Source organism: Hypomesus nipponensis, chromosome 1 (assembly GCF_054491055.1).
Source record: "Hypomesus nipponensis isolate SF chromosome 1, ASM5449105v1, whole genome shotgun sequence".
In the NCBI taxonomy this organism is placed as follows: domain Eukaryota; kingdom Metazoa; phylum Chordata; class Actinopteri; order Osmeriformes; family Osmeridae; genus Hypomesus; species Hypomesus nipponensis.
In genome coordinates, this window is record NC_140361.1 from 3,508,349 (window position 1) to 3,525,000 (window position 16,652).

Below are 16,652 nucleotides of genomic sequence, written 5' to 3' on the forward strand. Positions count from 1 at the left end.
ATAATTGTGTAACAGGTCACATTTGTGAAATAAAACAGTTGGTTTGAAAGATGCTAGGATAGGGGTGAAGGAGAGCACAGACATACACACAGACACACACACACACACACACACTCAGACACACACAGACAAACACACACAGGCACACTCTGACACACCCAAACACACTCAGAGACAGTCACACACACACTGACACACACACACACACACCACTTACACAGAGATCATGTCGTGGCTCCAGACTGGCTCAGGGTCTTATTACTGTAAGAGCCAGTGGAGGTGTCCAGTGATGGGCAGGGTTAATAAGGACTGGCTCCGCCTCCTGTCAGCTCCTTAACGAGCTGGCTCCCTCTGCCCTCTTAACGAGCCTGCTCCCTCTGCCCTCCTCAGGTGCCTGGGGAAGCTAGTTAAGCCCGTCTTAAACCTGCCTGACCAGGGGCAGGCCGCCTGGGTGGCTAGGGGCCCGAGTGAGAGGGTTCTGAGAGAGTTTGTGTTCTCCAAAATTGAATCTGCTCTTTTTACGTTTGTGGTAACAGAGTTTAATGATTTATTGTTAACGTGGAACTGAGAGTTCCAGAGGCTCTTGTTAAATGGTTGCAGCTACGCTCACAAACAGCTCAGCTCAGACGGGTTTGTGCATGATCACTGGTTGTGTTCATGTGTCACTTTTAGATTTTGAAGAGGCCCCAAAAATGTATATGAACAAAAAATCCCTCGGCCACAACTTTGGAACATATAAAGTGTTCAGATAAAGCTGAAATCGAGTTAAGTTACGCTTCACAACAAAGTAACTGACTTCATTTGCGTGGATGGTAAGATAAGCTAAATGATAGTATCATACATATCCTGAATATTATAGATAAAGAAAGGACAGGATAAAAGGTACAATTAATCAAATCAGATTATTTCCATGGCACATTTCGAACCGGAAGGCAACACAATTCACTTTGCATAGCGCTTAGCTAATTAATGAGACTGCCCCAGTCTCCCTCCCGGCTCTGACACTCATGGTGTGTTAGTGTATTATATGACAGAGATTTAGACCTCAGGACTGAGCCCCTGGTCATGTTGGAAAGCTCCAGATCTGCCTCCTCCAGGAGAGGGGCTGCTGCCCATCACAGCTGGGATCTGACAGCTCACATACCAGGGGGGATGGGGAAATATTGAACGTTTAATTTCCTGGCTGCAAGGCAGACGGTGAGTTGAGTTCCCTCCAGACCTACGCAGACATAGAGATGGCTGTTGACACACCAGGGAAAACAAGGTATATTGGACCAGAAGTTCTTAAAATATTTACAAGAAGGTCTTATCCCTGGGCCTGGGTCTGCAGTGTCAATGTTGTCGAGACTTTCATCAACGTGCAGACCGAGTTCACTGTCGGTGACGGTCTGGTAAAATGTAGATTACATTCTACATCTTTCTGGGAGTAAAAATATCAACAAACTAACTTCAGCCAACATTGAACCCATATCTGTATGTCTCTATCATCTGTCTGTGAAACGCAGTTCATGGTGAGGTCTCTTTGCTGACGTATCCCCTTTGGCCAGCTTACCTCTGCTTCTCCTTTGTCATAAAGTGGTCATCATGTCCCTGAACAGATTCTAAACCGATGATTCATGACAGTGTGTCTGGGTACTGTATTCATTAAATGTATTCATTTACCACATGTGCTTTCATCTACAGCGATGTACAGTACGTAGGGGGGGGGGGGGCGGGTTGAAGCTGTAACCCATTAATCTGCGGTCAAATGCAGTTAAATCAACTTGTGATGATGAGAAAGGCTCTTATATTAACGATTATGATTTCAGCACATCAATACTGTTTTGTGTTTTAATCTTATTACACTCTGGAGTACCCCTGATGAACAAACAAGGTTTATTTCAGTACACCATTATTACACCTGTTACTGCACTGTGGGTCTGCTGTCCCTCAACACACAGAACAAAACACCTTTTTTAGAGGTAGTTGTGTTTTGAGTTTTCATTTTTTGAGGTTTTTCACAAACCATAACAAATGCCATAAAACGTACATTTTTGTTGACTGTGTAACACAGCACAGTCACTGCATCACTTGAGCTGTGCATATTTTCCAGATGAGATTCGAACACAAAACAACACGACTGCTCAGTAGAGGAAGACGTAGAGCAAGTCACTGAAATGCCTTTGCGACGACTCATGCCCGCGCAGGAGAGTAGAGTCGTGTCAGCGAGTGGAATGAGGGAACGTGTCTGGATACTCTCCCGTCACTTCCAAGCTACGGAGTTGACTCACTGGATGACGCGCTCGTGAGTTCCAGCGGCTCGCTCGCGGAGGGGTTGCCTGACCCTGAGCAGGAAGGCCGTCCACGTGTCTGAGTCATGGAAACGCTGAAAACACAGACGGACGTTTTACACGAGGGTCACAGTGCTCGTCAGGTTGCCAGACATCTGGATTTTATTTCCAAATAAGCTTATATTGAAATTGTGGCTGATTACTTTGGCGCAAAGCGATTCTATAAATATTTATTTCGGGGTGAAAGTGAGAATCCGGGGTCCCGTTGCAGTATTTTTTTAAGGAGGGAGTTTGTGAGGGTGCCAAAAAGGTGGCGGCCATGTTGCAGGTGTTTTGAATGCAATATGCCAGGTGGTCATGTTGAGAAGAAATGAATAGTGTTGTTATACTGCATATCCAAGTAAGACTCCTTCAGTAACTTGTATTACTAAAGTAAGTGTACTGAAGTGATATCCACAGACCGGAGCCCACAATGGGATTTAAAAAGCCAAACTGTAAATCTTAGCGTTCAGTGTTTCTTGTTGTAGACTCAGTCATTAGGCGTGCATCACTAGGCAACGAATTATCATAAAAAGTGTTTTTGTTGTGTAAAGTGTTGTGAGGTAAACTCTGCTCACCCAAAATTCCAACCCATAAAGCGTTGCTGGGAACTGGAGCTGGTCTCCATGCGATGGTGCATCTGAGACTTCCTGTTTATCCGAGACTTCCTGTTTATCCGAGACTTCCTGTTTATGTGTCCCTGGTTGCTGGGTGCGCATGGCCTCTCTACGAGCCAACAGCTGGGAATGGCCTCCTACGAAACATGCCGTTCCTCTGACAAACACCCATGGAGCAATAGGAACATGTGTCTCCAGCCCCTGCTGCCCCCCCTTCACCCCCCAGCCTCCTACCCCTCCACCCCCCTACCCTTCACCCCCAGCCCTCTATGCCTCCATTCCTCCACCCTTCCACCCCTCCACCCGTCTGCCCCCAGCCTACCAGCCTTCCTCCCATACAAAGCTGCACAGTGTACTTAATGAATAGCACACTTGGGGCTCAGTTTTTTTTTTTTTACCGGAACACTGGGAGGAAAAAACCTCTCCCTGCACTCCCCCCCACCCCTCCCGACTCCCTCCGCCCCCTACCCCACCCCCCGACTACCCCTGCTGCCCCAGGTGGCCTTAGGGGGCCATCTGAGATCATAAATCCATGACCCTGAGTTCCGGAGTGCTTTGGGCAAGGTCTAGTGCCACATCTCCCACTTCCACAATATCCGATGTGAACGGTAATTCCTTTTAGCCAATGTGTAATGGCTGAGGAATGTCTTTTCGAACTTCGTCTAGGGCCGGTGGAATCTGTTGAAAATGTGTGACAGCTGTGAAAGTTGGCCGGCGCTCTCCTGTGAATGTATACGATCTGGAAGCGCTTCAGAGTTTGGGCTTGTTATGATGAGGGTTCTCTCTCTCCACACCAACCCTGCTCTCCTCTGCTCAACTGTTACCTTGCCTCAACTACTCTCTCTCTCTCTCTCTCTCTCTCTCTCTCTCTCTCTCTCTCTCTCTCTCTCTCTCTCTCTCTCTCTCTCTCTCTCTCTCTCTCTCTCTCTCTCTCTCTCTCTTTCTCTTTCTTTTATGTCTCTCATTGTCTCTCTCTCTCTCTCTTCTCTGTGCCTCTCTCTCTTTCTCTCTCTCTCTCACTGTCTCTCTCACTGTCTTTCTCTGTGTCTCTTTGTCTCAATCTCTCTCTCTACCTCATTCTCTATCTGTCTCTCTCTCACTCTCTCCTTGTTTTTTTCATGGTAGGAGGAGTGTTTGTCAAGAATGTCCCCATACATTATAAAGAGAGGGAGCAGCTCTCTGAACAGAAGTGTGATTGGGAGCATTTCATGCCAGAGACCCATGTTTCAATAGGCCTGCTCTCCCTTTCAGAGTGAATAAAGACTGCATGTACCTTCATCCTCCGCGGTTCCAACACTCAGATCTTTAATCTAACACACTGCAGCCAGATCCTAAATATCAGAGCGGGAGAGAAGACAGGGGAAAAAGGCATGGATCAATGGTGGAGCTTTCGCCTGCAGATCAACAAGTCCCGAGTTCACAGAAGTGCAGCACGTTAAGAAGCTGCATAAGGCAAAAAACGTATTGTAAAATAATCATTATTTTGTTAGTGTTTAAAAGAACATCCTGTTGTTGCCTCCTGTTGAAGCGATGAACTGAATGTTTGAAGGTTTTAGGGGTTGGCCCACTCTGAACTCCCTGCCTTTCTGCTTACCTTCCTCTGTGGACTGTAAATGGTTGTCCAGTTGCTGCAGTTTCTCAAGCTTCTTGCAGACAGCTGCAAGTTACAGGAGGACAGGGGGGGGGGTACAGGGAGAGGGGTGAGGCAGTTTACAGGGAGAGGGGAGTTGGGGGATGCAGGGAGGGGGTGGGTGGTGTACAGGGATGTGGGGGTGTAGGGAGGGATAGGGGGGTCATGTTTTTCTGGCTCGTAACAGATCCCTCTGCGATTAGGAGCACCTTCTCTCACCGCCTAATGCCTTTGAAAGTGAGGTTGAGGATTACTAATTGGATTAAATAGAGGCGGTGACACATATTGTGCTTTTCACTGTCCAAAAGCACCTCAGATGGTGCTGTTTAAACAATCTTCATGCCCTGTTATTCCACATTAAACGTGTGAGTGTGCATTTTAGCAGCCTGTTTGATAATCTACTGTGTGTACCTGTGTTTGTATTTAAATGACTATCGATCCTTTTAGCAAAGCATGATGGATCAGAAGTGAAACGGCACCGTTGGCCGTTCTAACAGTATTCCAGTGTTTCAGTGGTCAGAGTCAAGGATGGGTCTGTGTTGACCAGGCCTGGGGCTGAGAGCAGGGACGACAGCAGGGATGACAGTTGTGACGGTAAGGATGACAGCAGGGATGACAGCAGGGGGATGACAGCAGGGATGACTGCAGGGGGATGACAGCAGGGGGATGACAGCAGGGGGATGACAGCAGGGATGACAGCAGGGATGACAGCAGGGATGACAGCAGGGATGACAGCAGGGGGATAACAGCAGGGGGATGACAGCAGGGATGACAGCAGGGGGATGACAGCAGGGATGACAGCAGGGGGATAACAGCAGGGGGATGACAGCAGGGATGACAGCAGGGGGATGACAGCAGGGGGATGACAGCAGGGATGACAGCAGGGGGATGACAGCAGGGGGATGACAGCAGGGATGACAGCAGGGGGATGACAGCAGGGATGACAGCAGGGGGATAACAGCAGGGGGATGACAGCAGGGATGACAGCAGGGGGATGACAGCAGGGATGACAGCAGGGGGATGACAGCAGGGATGACAGCAGGGATGACAGCAGGGATGACAGCAGGGGGATGACAGCAGGGATGACAGCAGGGATGACAGCAGGGATGACAGCAGGGGGATGACAGCAGGGATGACAGCAGGGGGATGACAGCAGGGGGATGACAGCAGGGGGATGACAGCAGGGATGACAGCAGGGATGACAGGTGGGCTGACGGAGGGGGGTGGGAGTAGGGATGAGAGAGGATGACCAGGACACACGTCTGAAGAGCGGAAGGAGGGAGAGGCACCAACGAGACATTCCATGGACCCCCCTTCTCCACACACACACACACACACACACACACACACACTGGAACACTGCTTTGGGCAGTGGCTGGAGATAGTATTTCCGCAGGGCCAAAAAGGCACAGCCCAAACAGAGGGCTCTTTGTTGCCATCCTGAGAATGCCTTTCACTTGGCGAATTGTGGAGGTAATTCCAGAGCTGCACCCCATGGGGGATTTCTTTTTTTCTGGTGAAATCGTGACTGCAATTGGAAAGACCTCCGGACTGCCCCTTCTCTCTGAGAGCAAACGCCACGGAAACAGCTTCACGTTACTGAGCACACCAGATTCACTCTGAGATTCTCCATAGTTCTGTTCACGTCATCAAGTATTACGAAGGCAGTGGTTGTACAGGAAGAAAGATAGATTTCTTGAAGATTCTGTGCGCTGTGGACTGGCTCCTTGAATTGCTAAGAGTGTTCTGACATCTACTTATATGTATTTCTCCACAAACATAAACAGCAGGTTGTAATATTGACATACTGTTAGCATGGTAAATGTGTCCCGTTAAAGGACAAAGTAACCACATGAGTTCATAAACTGACTGATGGAGGAGAAGATGAAGACTTGAAGCTTGTTTTGAGGCCTGTGTTCCTCAGCATGGATCTGCTGCTGTACTGAAGGTGCCTTTTCTCTGGAAACATGTCTGTGCATGGAGGAGGAGGGGGGAGGAAGGGAGAGGAGGGAAGGGGATGGAAGGAGTGAGGGGAAAGAGAGAGGGAGAAGGAGGACAGAAGAAGGAGGGAGGACAAGGAGAGGAAAGGGAGAGAGGGGAGAGAGAAGAATGAGAGGAGAGAGAAAGAGAGAGAGAGAGGGAGGAGAGGAGGAGAGAGAGAGAGAGAGAGAGAGAGGAGAGGGGAGAGAGAGAGAGAGAGAGAGAGAGGAGAGGGGGAGAGAGAGAGAGAGAGAGAGAGAGGGAGGAGAGGGGAGAGAGAGAGAGAGGAGAGAGAGAGGAGAGAGAGAAAGAGAGAGAGAGAGAGAGACAGAGAGAGAGAGAGAGAGAGAGAGAGAGAGAGAGAGAGAGAGAGAGAGAGAGAGAGAGAGAGAGAGAGAGAGAGAGAGAGAGAGAGACAGAGAGAGAGAGAGAGGAGAGAGAGAGAGAGAGAGAGAGAGAGAGAGAGAGAGAGAGAGAGAGAGAGAGAGAGAGAGAGAGAGGGAGAGAGAGAGACAGAGAGAGAGAGAGAGAGAGAGAGAGAGAGAGAGAGAGAGAGAGAGAGAGAGAGAGAGAGAGAGAGAGAGAGAGAGAGAGAGAGAGAGAGAGAGAGAGAGAGAGAGAGAGAGAGAGAGAGAGAGAGAGAGAGAGAGAGAGAGAGAGAGAGAGAGAGAGTGGGAGAGAGTGGGGTGTGAACAGCCTCCCCCTCCCCACTCTCTGGGTGTGGGGCTCTCTCTCCTCTCAGGAGGCCTTCTTACTGCACCACACCCAAGATCATTGTAATGAAAATTCCTGCATCTGTGCCAAAGAGATCCAGTTGCTGTTAATCCCTCTGTGAAGCATCCTGCCTTTCCAGGTAGGTCATCATCCCTTCCCAGGGGTCATCATACCTCACCATCCCATCCTTAATCCAGAGGTGGAACCTGGAGAAGAACATGGAGAAGAACCTGGAGGAGAACCAGCTCATGGGCAGCTTTCTCCAGGGTCATCTGTATTGTGACAAGTGGGAGGAGAACAGTTCAGCCATAAGTTCTGCATTCATCCTTATCCCAGTGGAAGAGAGATCTGTTTGTCAGATTGAGTGTGGGTATCCATCTGTCTTTAAACAATGATCACACGCAAACCTTCTTAACAAACTTTCATTTAAAAACTGCCACAAATTACCTTAGCCCCCTTTTCTTTGATATTCTACTTTTGTTTCCACTCGGAGCCCACGAGAGCCAGCTACCTGTATGGTATTCATCCAAATGTATGATGGATGACGATTTATGATAAGAAAAAATGCTGCAACTGTATTTGTTCTTCCCTTAGCGATAGCTCCGGGCGGTTGCCATGGGGTTTGTCATATGCCAGCCCCTTTGGCATACACTCTTATCTCTGTTTAAATATCCTGTTACTTCCTCTCTCCATCTCTCCCGTCCAGACATACAGAAACATGTCCTCAGCAGCCGTAGCTCTCCTCTCTCCCTGGCTCCCTTCCTGCGTGTGTGTGTGTGTGTGTGAGAGAGAGTGAGAGAGAGAATGTCTGTGTGTGTGTAATTAGTAGCCATATCTCTCCTCTCTCATCGGCTTCCTTCCTGTGTGTGTGTGCGTGCGTGTGTGTGTGTGTGCGTGTGTGTGTGTGTGTGTGTGTGAGAGAGAGAGAGAGTGTCATTAGCAGCAGTATCTCTCCTCTCTCGCCGGCTTCCTTCCTGTGTGCGTGGCGACAGATTGATTTTCTCAGGCATGAGTCTTCAGTCTCATCTCCATGGTAGCCAGGAGGTCAGATGTCTCCTCTAGCTCAGGGAGGGTGGGGGAGGAGGGTGGGGGGGGGGGGGGGCGGGGGTACGCAGAGGAGGGGGGGGGGGGGTGAAGAAAAATTAATCCTGCGCTCCTGTTCCTTGTCTTCCAGATGCACCAGAAAGGGAGGGTTAGATTGGGTTACATACAATGTCAGGTTTTTATTTAGCTGACACTTTCATCCAAGGTGCAGTTAGGGGCGAAGAAGGGAGGATTTGAGCCTGTGACCTCTTGATATGCAGATGCTCTAACCACCGACCTGTGCCCCATCCCCAGATTTGTTGGAATATGTCGACCTGTGATGGGAAACGGGTTGAGAAAGATACAACTATGTCAGAAAGTGTGTGTGTGTACGTGCAGGGGGGTGGGGGGTGGGGGCTGTGAGGAGTTAATATCACACCTGCAGGTGGTAACATTTGATATCGTGTCATTATCCACGCTTGATCAAATCCCGTATCCCGACCGTGCAGAAACACTACTACTTACACAAGAACTGAAAAAATGAGAGCTCACATCCTCTTACAGCTGTGGAAAGTAACGCACATTCTAAAACGACACATTTATCTTAAAACGTTCTCTCAGCACCCTAATCTTTTACAGCTTTCGTCGCGATCTGGTTACACATTCTACCCGCGACAGTCCTCTGAGCTTTAGTACGTCTTTATCGCGGAGCGTTCTCCGTCGTCCGTGTGCGCGTATCACCGCTCGCTCGCCCCGGGGTTGAACCCGGGGAGACGGTAAACAAGGGAGAGAGGCACGTTCAGCTGCCGTGATGATGTTGAGTCGTCCACAGCTGCTACGATCCAACAGGTGTGCAGGCCTTGGCAGACCACGGGGTCGGGGGCAGACAACAACCAAGCACCAGAGAAGAGGGGGGCAAGGCCAGGCTGCACGAATACGTCCACAAGAGACCTTATGTTGGGGCGCCCTGGTAGCTCACCAGAGAAGTACACATACCGTGTAAGCTACGGCCTTAACGCAGTGGGCTGGGTTCAAATCTAGCCCAGGCCCCTTGCTGCATGTCACCCCTCTCTCTCCTATACATTGTGTCTGTGAAAAAATAACAAGAAAGGCTTAAAAAGAAAATTAAGATTCTTTATGTGCCCCCCTCCCCTACCTCCCTACCCCCCCCCCCCCCCTCAGCAACGGCCCAGCTGGATGGAATATTCAATTAACAATGTCTTCTCTAACGCCTGGCTGCTGGGGTGCATTTGATATTGATGTGGGATCTGGACCTTGATAGGTTTTCTCAAGTCTGACTCACGTGGTGTTTATTGGAGATACAACCTTCCGTCTGGAGTCTGGACATCCTTCCCGCGGCAGGGACATCCCCAGCGTGTCTCAGATACCGAACACACAACCAGTCAGGAAGGAGACGAGGGAAATACTTCAGGGTCATTTCCTGTCAGGGCCCCCTCCTGTAAAACCATGCCCTGCCAACTAGATCCTGACAGGGGATTTAGAGGCTCGCAAAGAGCCCTCCTGTTATAAATAGACCTGTTAAAGTCTGTCCCACTCTCCAGGTTGCGTCAGTCACCACTTTCCACTTCTGCATTGCAAGCTCCGCTTCAAATCATTTCGTTTTACAGGATGTTTGTTTGGACTTGGTCTCGTTTTTCCAGGTGCTCTCCTTTCCTGCTGTGATGCAGTAACTCACGGAACACATCTACATCCAAGTCTTTGAAATTCAAATAGAAGCAGATAGTGAGTTAAAATGGAAATGATCAAACACTAACACAGCACATTAAAACCTGTGTTGATTCCAAATTGCCAAGCAACTCTAAATAATTAAATGCAGGTACGGAAGTTCATTTTTCGTCTGGAGTTTCGAAGGCGAAGCTGATTGGGCTTAGCAGGCTAACACAAAGGGAACATCTTTAAAACATAAAATATGATTCAAAGAGTGAGGGGGTGGGGGGTGGGGAGACGGTAAGGAAATGTTGCTCTGCAGTCACGGAGCCATGGAGTCCAGCCCAGAGCACAGGCTTGCCTGTACACTATATACTTCTGGCTAATATTAAAGCCAAGGCCGTCCGAGGTAAATATTAGCTTTCCTCTCTCATGTTGACAGTGTGTGATTTTCCACACACACGGAACAAAGGTCGCCATATTGCATGGCCACCTTGGTTCTGTCAGTTTGGGGAGGGGAGGGGATGGGAGGGGATGGGAGGGGAGGGGGGGGCAGTGAGTGCTCATCACCTGGCCTTACACAGATGGGACGATGACTTAGGGATGATAATGCTATTGAATCTACAGACCAATAACTTTTCACTGCATTCTCCGCTGCTTCCTGTCTGTGCTGGTTTACGTCGTGAAAGGTTTAAGGTCGGCTCCTAAAAGGGACATACATCACAGTGCATACCAGGGAGCAGGATGAGGCCTGGAGATAATGACCACTGAGCCTGTCAGAGCAGTTTACACCAGCGGCATCAATAATCATAATAAAACAGCTCCTTTGCTTTATCTATCCGTCCACCCCCTGCCTCACTACACACACCCGACACATACACACGCCACACACATACCACACACACACACACACACACACTCCCCCAGTCTCGGCTGACAGAACACAAAAATCCTCTTATCCCCTGTTCCTTTCTCCAGAGCTGCGAGCCACTTCCAGTTCAGGGCCTGGTGGCTGGAATGTGTCCAGGAGATACCCTAGTATTTACCGCCTGTTTCCACTCCCGAGGGAGCAGGTCACTTCCTGCCGGGCTTAGCGTCCGACAGGAAGCAGAACCTGGCTTCGATTCCAGGAGTGATTGTTTGCGTTCCTCTGGGAGCCGTGCAGATCTATGTTCAGTATGACCGTTCCACAGTCTGACCACACACGAGTTTCAACTCACAAACACTCGCCTGTGATACAAATATGCACACACGGCCTCATGAAAAGAAGTAAAGTTTTATGCAGAGTTTCAAACTGTTTAGATGCAATGACTTCTTAACATTGTTTCTGCAGTTATGGTTCAAGTTTTCTGGTCCCAGAAATAGACAAATGCTTTCCTTGATCACAACCCTGAGGTTCTCTCTGTTACCCGGTCCTTCACATACACATGTACATCCAGAACGCACACATACACACGCAAACACACACACACTCTCTCTCTGTCTCTCTCTCACACACACACACACACACAGGTTATCTCTCTTTCACACACACACACACACACACACAGTCTCTCACACACGCACACACACACACTTGTGCACACAGACAAGACCCTTGAATCCAAAACATTCCTTCAGCTCAAGCTCAGACACATCCTGCTAATAGTCGGCTTGGTGCGTTTATCCACGGCCCAGGGTTGGAGCATGGTTGCTGTTATTATCGAGCACAGCCAGCGACTCCTTGGCTGTCTGGCTGCACACTCTCTGCACAGCCCTTCCGCTGTCACTGTGGAACTCGGAGACTGTGATTTAAACGTTGTCTGAGCGCCTCTAATCCACCGGAGGCACATGAGTCACACAAAGGTACAGCTACGAAAGACTCTGCAAATCCACGGAGTAAAGAGGACTTTTTTAAGCTTGCCTTGAATACCTCAGAGTTGACTTGTGATGGATGGTTTAGACGCGTGAATGAGAGTCTCCTGATCGAGTGCTGCGCTCGCTGTTGAGTGCGTCTGGGAACGGGCGTGGACCCGGGGGAGGAGGCCCTGAGAGGAGGCCCTGGGAGAGGCCTGGGAGAGGCCTGGGAGAGGCCTGGGAGAGGCCTGGGAGGAGGCCCTGGGAGGAGGCCCTGGGAGGAGGCCCTGGGAGGAGGCCCTGGGAGAGGCCTGGGAGAGGCCTGGGAGAGGCCTGGGAGAGGCCTGGGAGAGGCCTGGGAGGAGGCCCTGGGAGAGGCCTGGGAGAGGCCTGGGAGAGGCCTGGGAGAGGCCTGGGAGAGGCCTGGGAGAGGCCTGGGAGAGGCCTGGGAGGAGGCCCTGGGAGAGGCCTGGGAGGAGGCCCTGGGAGGAGGCCCTGGGAGGAGGCCCTGGGAGAGGCCTGGGAGGAGGCCCTGGGAGAGGCCTGGGAGAGGCCTGGGAGAGGCCTGGGAGAGGCCTGGGAGAGGCCTGGGAGGAGGCCCTGGGAGAGGCCTGGGAGGAGGCCTGGGAGAGGCCTGGGACGAGGCCCTGGGAGAGGCCTGGGAGGAGGCCCTGGGAGAGGCCTGGGAGAGGCCTGGGAGAGGCCTGGGAGAGGCCTGGGAGAGGCCTGGGAGAGGCCTGGGAGGAGGCCCTGGGAGAGGCCTGGGAGGAGGCCCTGGGAGAGGCCTGGGAGAGGCCTGGGAGAGGCCTGGGAGGAGGCCCTGGGAGAGGCCTGGGAGAGGCCTGGGAGAGGCCTGGGAGGAGGCCCTGGGAGAGGCCTGAGAGGAGGCCCTGGGAGGAGGCCCTGGGAGGAGGCCCTGGGAGGAGGCCCTGGGAGAGGCCTGGGAGAGGCCTGGGAGAGGCCTGGGAGAGGCCTGGGAGAGGCCTGGGAGGAGGCCCTGGGAGAGGCCTGGGAGGAGGCCCTGGGAGGAGGCCCTGGGAGAGGCCTGGGAGGAGGCCCTGGGAGAGGCCTGGGAGAGGCCTGGGAGGAGGCCCTGGGAGAAGGCCCTGAGAGGAGGCCCTGGGAGAGGCCTGGGAGAGGCCTGGGAGGAGGCCCTGGGAGGAGGCCCTGGGAGAGGCCTGGGAGAGGCCTGGGAGAGGCCTGGGAGAGGCCTGGGAGGAGGCCCTGGGAGAGGCCTGGGAGGAGGCCCTGGGAGGAGGCCCCGGGAGAGGCCTGGGAGGAGGCCCTGGGAAAGGGCTGGGAGAGGCCTGGGAGGAGGCCCTGGGAGGAGGCCCTGAGAGGAGGCCCTGGGAGAGGCCTGGGAGAGGCCTGGGAGAGGCCTGGGAGAGGCCTGGGAGGAGGCCCTGGGAGGAGGCCCTGGGAGAGGCCTGGGAGGAGGCCCTGGGAGAGGCCTGGGAGAGGCCTGGGAGGAGGCCCTGGGAGGAGGCCCTGAGAGGAGGCCCTGGGAGAGGCCTGGGAGAGGCCTGGGAGAGGCCTGGGAGAGGCCTGGGAGGAGGCCCTGGGAGGAGGCCCTGGGAGAGGCCTGGGAGGAGGCCCTGGGAGAGGCCTGGGAGAGGCCTGGGAGGAGGCCCTGGGAGGAGGCCCTGGGAGGAGGCCCTGGGAGAGGCCTGGGAGAGGCCTGAGAGGAGGCCCTGGGAGGAGGCCCTGGGAGGAGGCCCTGGGAGGAGGCCCTGGGAGAGGCCTGGGAGAGGCCTGGGAGAGGCCTGGGAGAGGCCTGGGAGGAGGCCCTGGGAGAGGCCTGGGAGGAGGCCCTGGGAGGAGGCCCTGGGAGAGGCCTGGGAGGAGGCCCTGGGAGAGGCCTGGGAGAGGCCTGGGAGGAGGCCCTGGGAGGAGGCCCTGAGAGGAGGCCCTGGGAGAGGCCTGGGAGAGGCCTGGGAGGAGGCCCTGGGAGGAGGCCCTGGGAGAGGCCTGGGAGAGGCCTGGGAGAGGCCTGGGAGAGGCCTGGGAGGAGGCCCTGGGAGAGGCCTGGGAGGAGGCCCTGGGAGGAGGCCCTGGGAGAGGCCTGGGAGGAGGCCCTGGGAGAGGCCTGGGAGAGGCCTGGGAGGAGGCCCTGGGAGGAGGCCCTGAGAGGAGGCCCTGGGAGAGGCCTGGGAGAGGCCTGGGAGAGGCCTGGGAGAGGCCTGGGAGAGGCCTGGGAGGAGGCCCTGGGAGGAGGCCCTGGGAGAGGCCTGGGAGGAGGCCCTGGGAGAGGCCTGGGAGAGGCCTGGGAGGAGGCCCTGGGAGGAGGCCCTGAGAGGAGGCCCTGGGAGAGGCCTGGGAGAGGCCTGGGAGAGGCCTGGGAGAGGCCTGGGAGAGGCCTGGGAGGAGGCCCTGGGAGGAGGCCCTGGGAGAGGCCTGGGAGGAGGCCCTGGGAGAGGCCTGGGAGAGGCCTGGGAGGAGGCCCTGGGAGGAGGCCCTGGGAGGAGGCCCTGGGAGGAGGCCCTGGGAGAGGCCTGGGAGGAGGCCCTGGGAGAGGCCTGGGTCTGGTTCAGGGTTCAGTCAAGTGAATGACTTCTCTGTCCTTCCCCTCTCTACAGATTGTCACTCGAACCTCACTTTTGGTTTGGGAAAGTCAATCTAAGCATGTTACGTCTGAGCATGCTCCTCTCCAAACGCTGCTTCCAGGCGGGTTGGGCAGAGGGAAGGGTGTGAAAACCTTGCGTTGGCTTCAGTTCCATCCTGGTTGAGTGCTAACTATTTCTGCGAAAGTGTGAATCTGCTGTAAAGTGTTACCAGGAACACAGCGGAGTCAGGAAGTAAACAGCGTTGGCCTCCACGAGGCAGTGACACAGGCCACACAGCTCCTGAGTCGCGTCACTCTCTCACGTCACTCAGGTGGGTCCAGAATGCATCTGGCACCTTTCAGGAGTTCCTGTGCTGAGACAAGTCAGAATCAGAATCAGAAGAATCAGAATCAGAAGAATCAGAACCAGAATCAAAAGGGATTTGATTCGCCATGAAAGTCCTGCTGGCTGTGCGTCCGCCAGGAGGACGGGGAGTCACAGCGCAGCCTGCAGCTTTCTCCCCCCTCCTCCCCCTCCTCCCCTCCTCCTCCTCCCCCCTCCTCCCCCCTCCTCCCCCCCCCTCCTCCCCCTCCTCCCCCCTCCTCCCCCCTCCTCCCCTCCTCCTCCTCCCCCCTCGTCCCCCTCCTCCCCCCTCCTCCCCACCTCTTCCCCACCTTCTCCTCCCACACCCGGCCATTAGCCTGTCATCACACATCTCTCCTCACTGTCACATGGAATACCTGCTCCTGACCCAAACAATATGAGAACGACGAGAGAGAGTGAGAGAGAGAGAGAGAGAGAGAGAGAGAGAGAGAGAGAGAGAGAGAGAGATAGAGAGAGAGAGAGAGAGAGAGAGAGAGAGAGAGAGAGAGAGAGAGAGAGAGAGAGAGAGGTGGAAAGGGGAAGAGAGGAAGGGTGGAGGAGATGGAGGGGAGGAGGAGGAGGGGTTGCGGGCAGAAAGAATATCAAATTTATCTGACATCCTCTTTCAGGTTTGGATGCCATCAAGGCCAATTTCCTCTGGGGAGAGATAGCATCTGGTGAATGAACGCTCTGGGGTGGATTGTATTATGTCAGGTTGAATGAGAGTGACTCTGGCTGGAACGAAGAGGCGTGCCTTCTGAGAGGCCCAGGCAGGATGCACAGAGGGCGGCCATGGTGACACGGCACACCACGTACACAACAAGGCGGACTGCCCTCCCTGGTCTGAGGGCTGTCTGCTCTTGGGGTCCAGACCCGTAGGTTGTCAGTGGGATGGTTAGTAAATGACATGGCATTATGATGGTAACAATAGCAATGACATGGATTAATAATAAAAATGACCAAAACACCAACAAGTTAACACTTTAGAGCCACGTGCTTGTAATAATAGTTAGTTAATAGGTAATAAGGACCTTATAAGATATGTGTTAACATTCATTTGTGTTAATAAGTCTTACTAACTTTCTGAAGCCTTACTGAACCTACTGAACTAACTCTTCTAACAACCCAACAACTGTGAGGACTCTGGGACTGTCTACTGACGAGTGCTGTTCAAGGTAACTCTATTCTCAGTTCCTGCGGATATGGAGACAAAAACCCCAGTGAAAAGACAACATCTTCACAAATGCTTTGGAATTCCAGATCCGAGCGATCTGCAGCCTGTCCCTATTTGGCGTTGAGAAACAGGAAGCAGAAGGTAAACATTCATTAGGACTGTGTGATGTTTTACAGCTCTTAACCGCTCCATCTAATAATTACACCTGAGGGCCACAGATCCATCATGGCTGCCCGCGCTAGAAATTGCCCTCAGATGGTCACATGGCCAGGGGGTAAGGGGGGCCAGGGGTAGGGGGGGGCAGGGGGTAAGGGGAGCCAGGGGTAGGGGGGGGAGGCAGGGGGTAAGGGAAGCCAGGGGTAACATTTGCAAACTATTACAGGCTGATTTCTGCTCTCTTCCTCTCCATGTTGATGGTAATGCCGGATGCGGTGACACAAAATGTCCCGAGCATCTGGGATCTTAAGCTTTTAACAGCACCTCAGGGAAAAAGGAGAGTACTTCTTGGCGAATGTGTGTGTGTGTGTGTCAGTGTGTGTACACAGAATCGTTTCTGGATTCATTTGGTGCCTATTGGTGTTCTGGGTCCACATACAGACCAAAACCACTCGCCCCCACAATCCATTGTGGGATAGTGTTTACCCAGGCCTATGTAATGGTGGACTTCCCCCTAATAAACCACTCCATAATGGAGGCCCCAGCCTCTGGACATGGTTATCTGCTCCCAGACCTCTCTCTTATCCACGCACCAATCCAGTAACCCCAGAAAGGGTCTCAGGGGGAGGCTCAATACAC

The 16,652-nt window shown here is 53.1% G+C and overlaps 1 long non-coding RNA gene across 1 annotated transcript in view; it reads right to left on the bottom strand.

Annotated features, from left to right (window-relative positions):
• Positions 1 to 8,489: 8,489 nt before the first annotated feature.
• The window catches only part of LOC146301874 (uncharacterized), a 22,485-nt gene continuing 14,322 nt past the window's right edge, over positions 8,490 to 16,652 (bottom strand). Inside the window, exon 3 of the long non-coding RNA XR_014755240.1 lies at positions 8,490 to 8,608. This is a non-coding gene — a long non-coding RNA (uncharacterized LOC146301874). The remainder of the gene's footprint in view (positions 8,609 to 16,652) is intronic.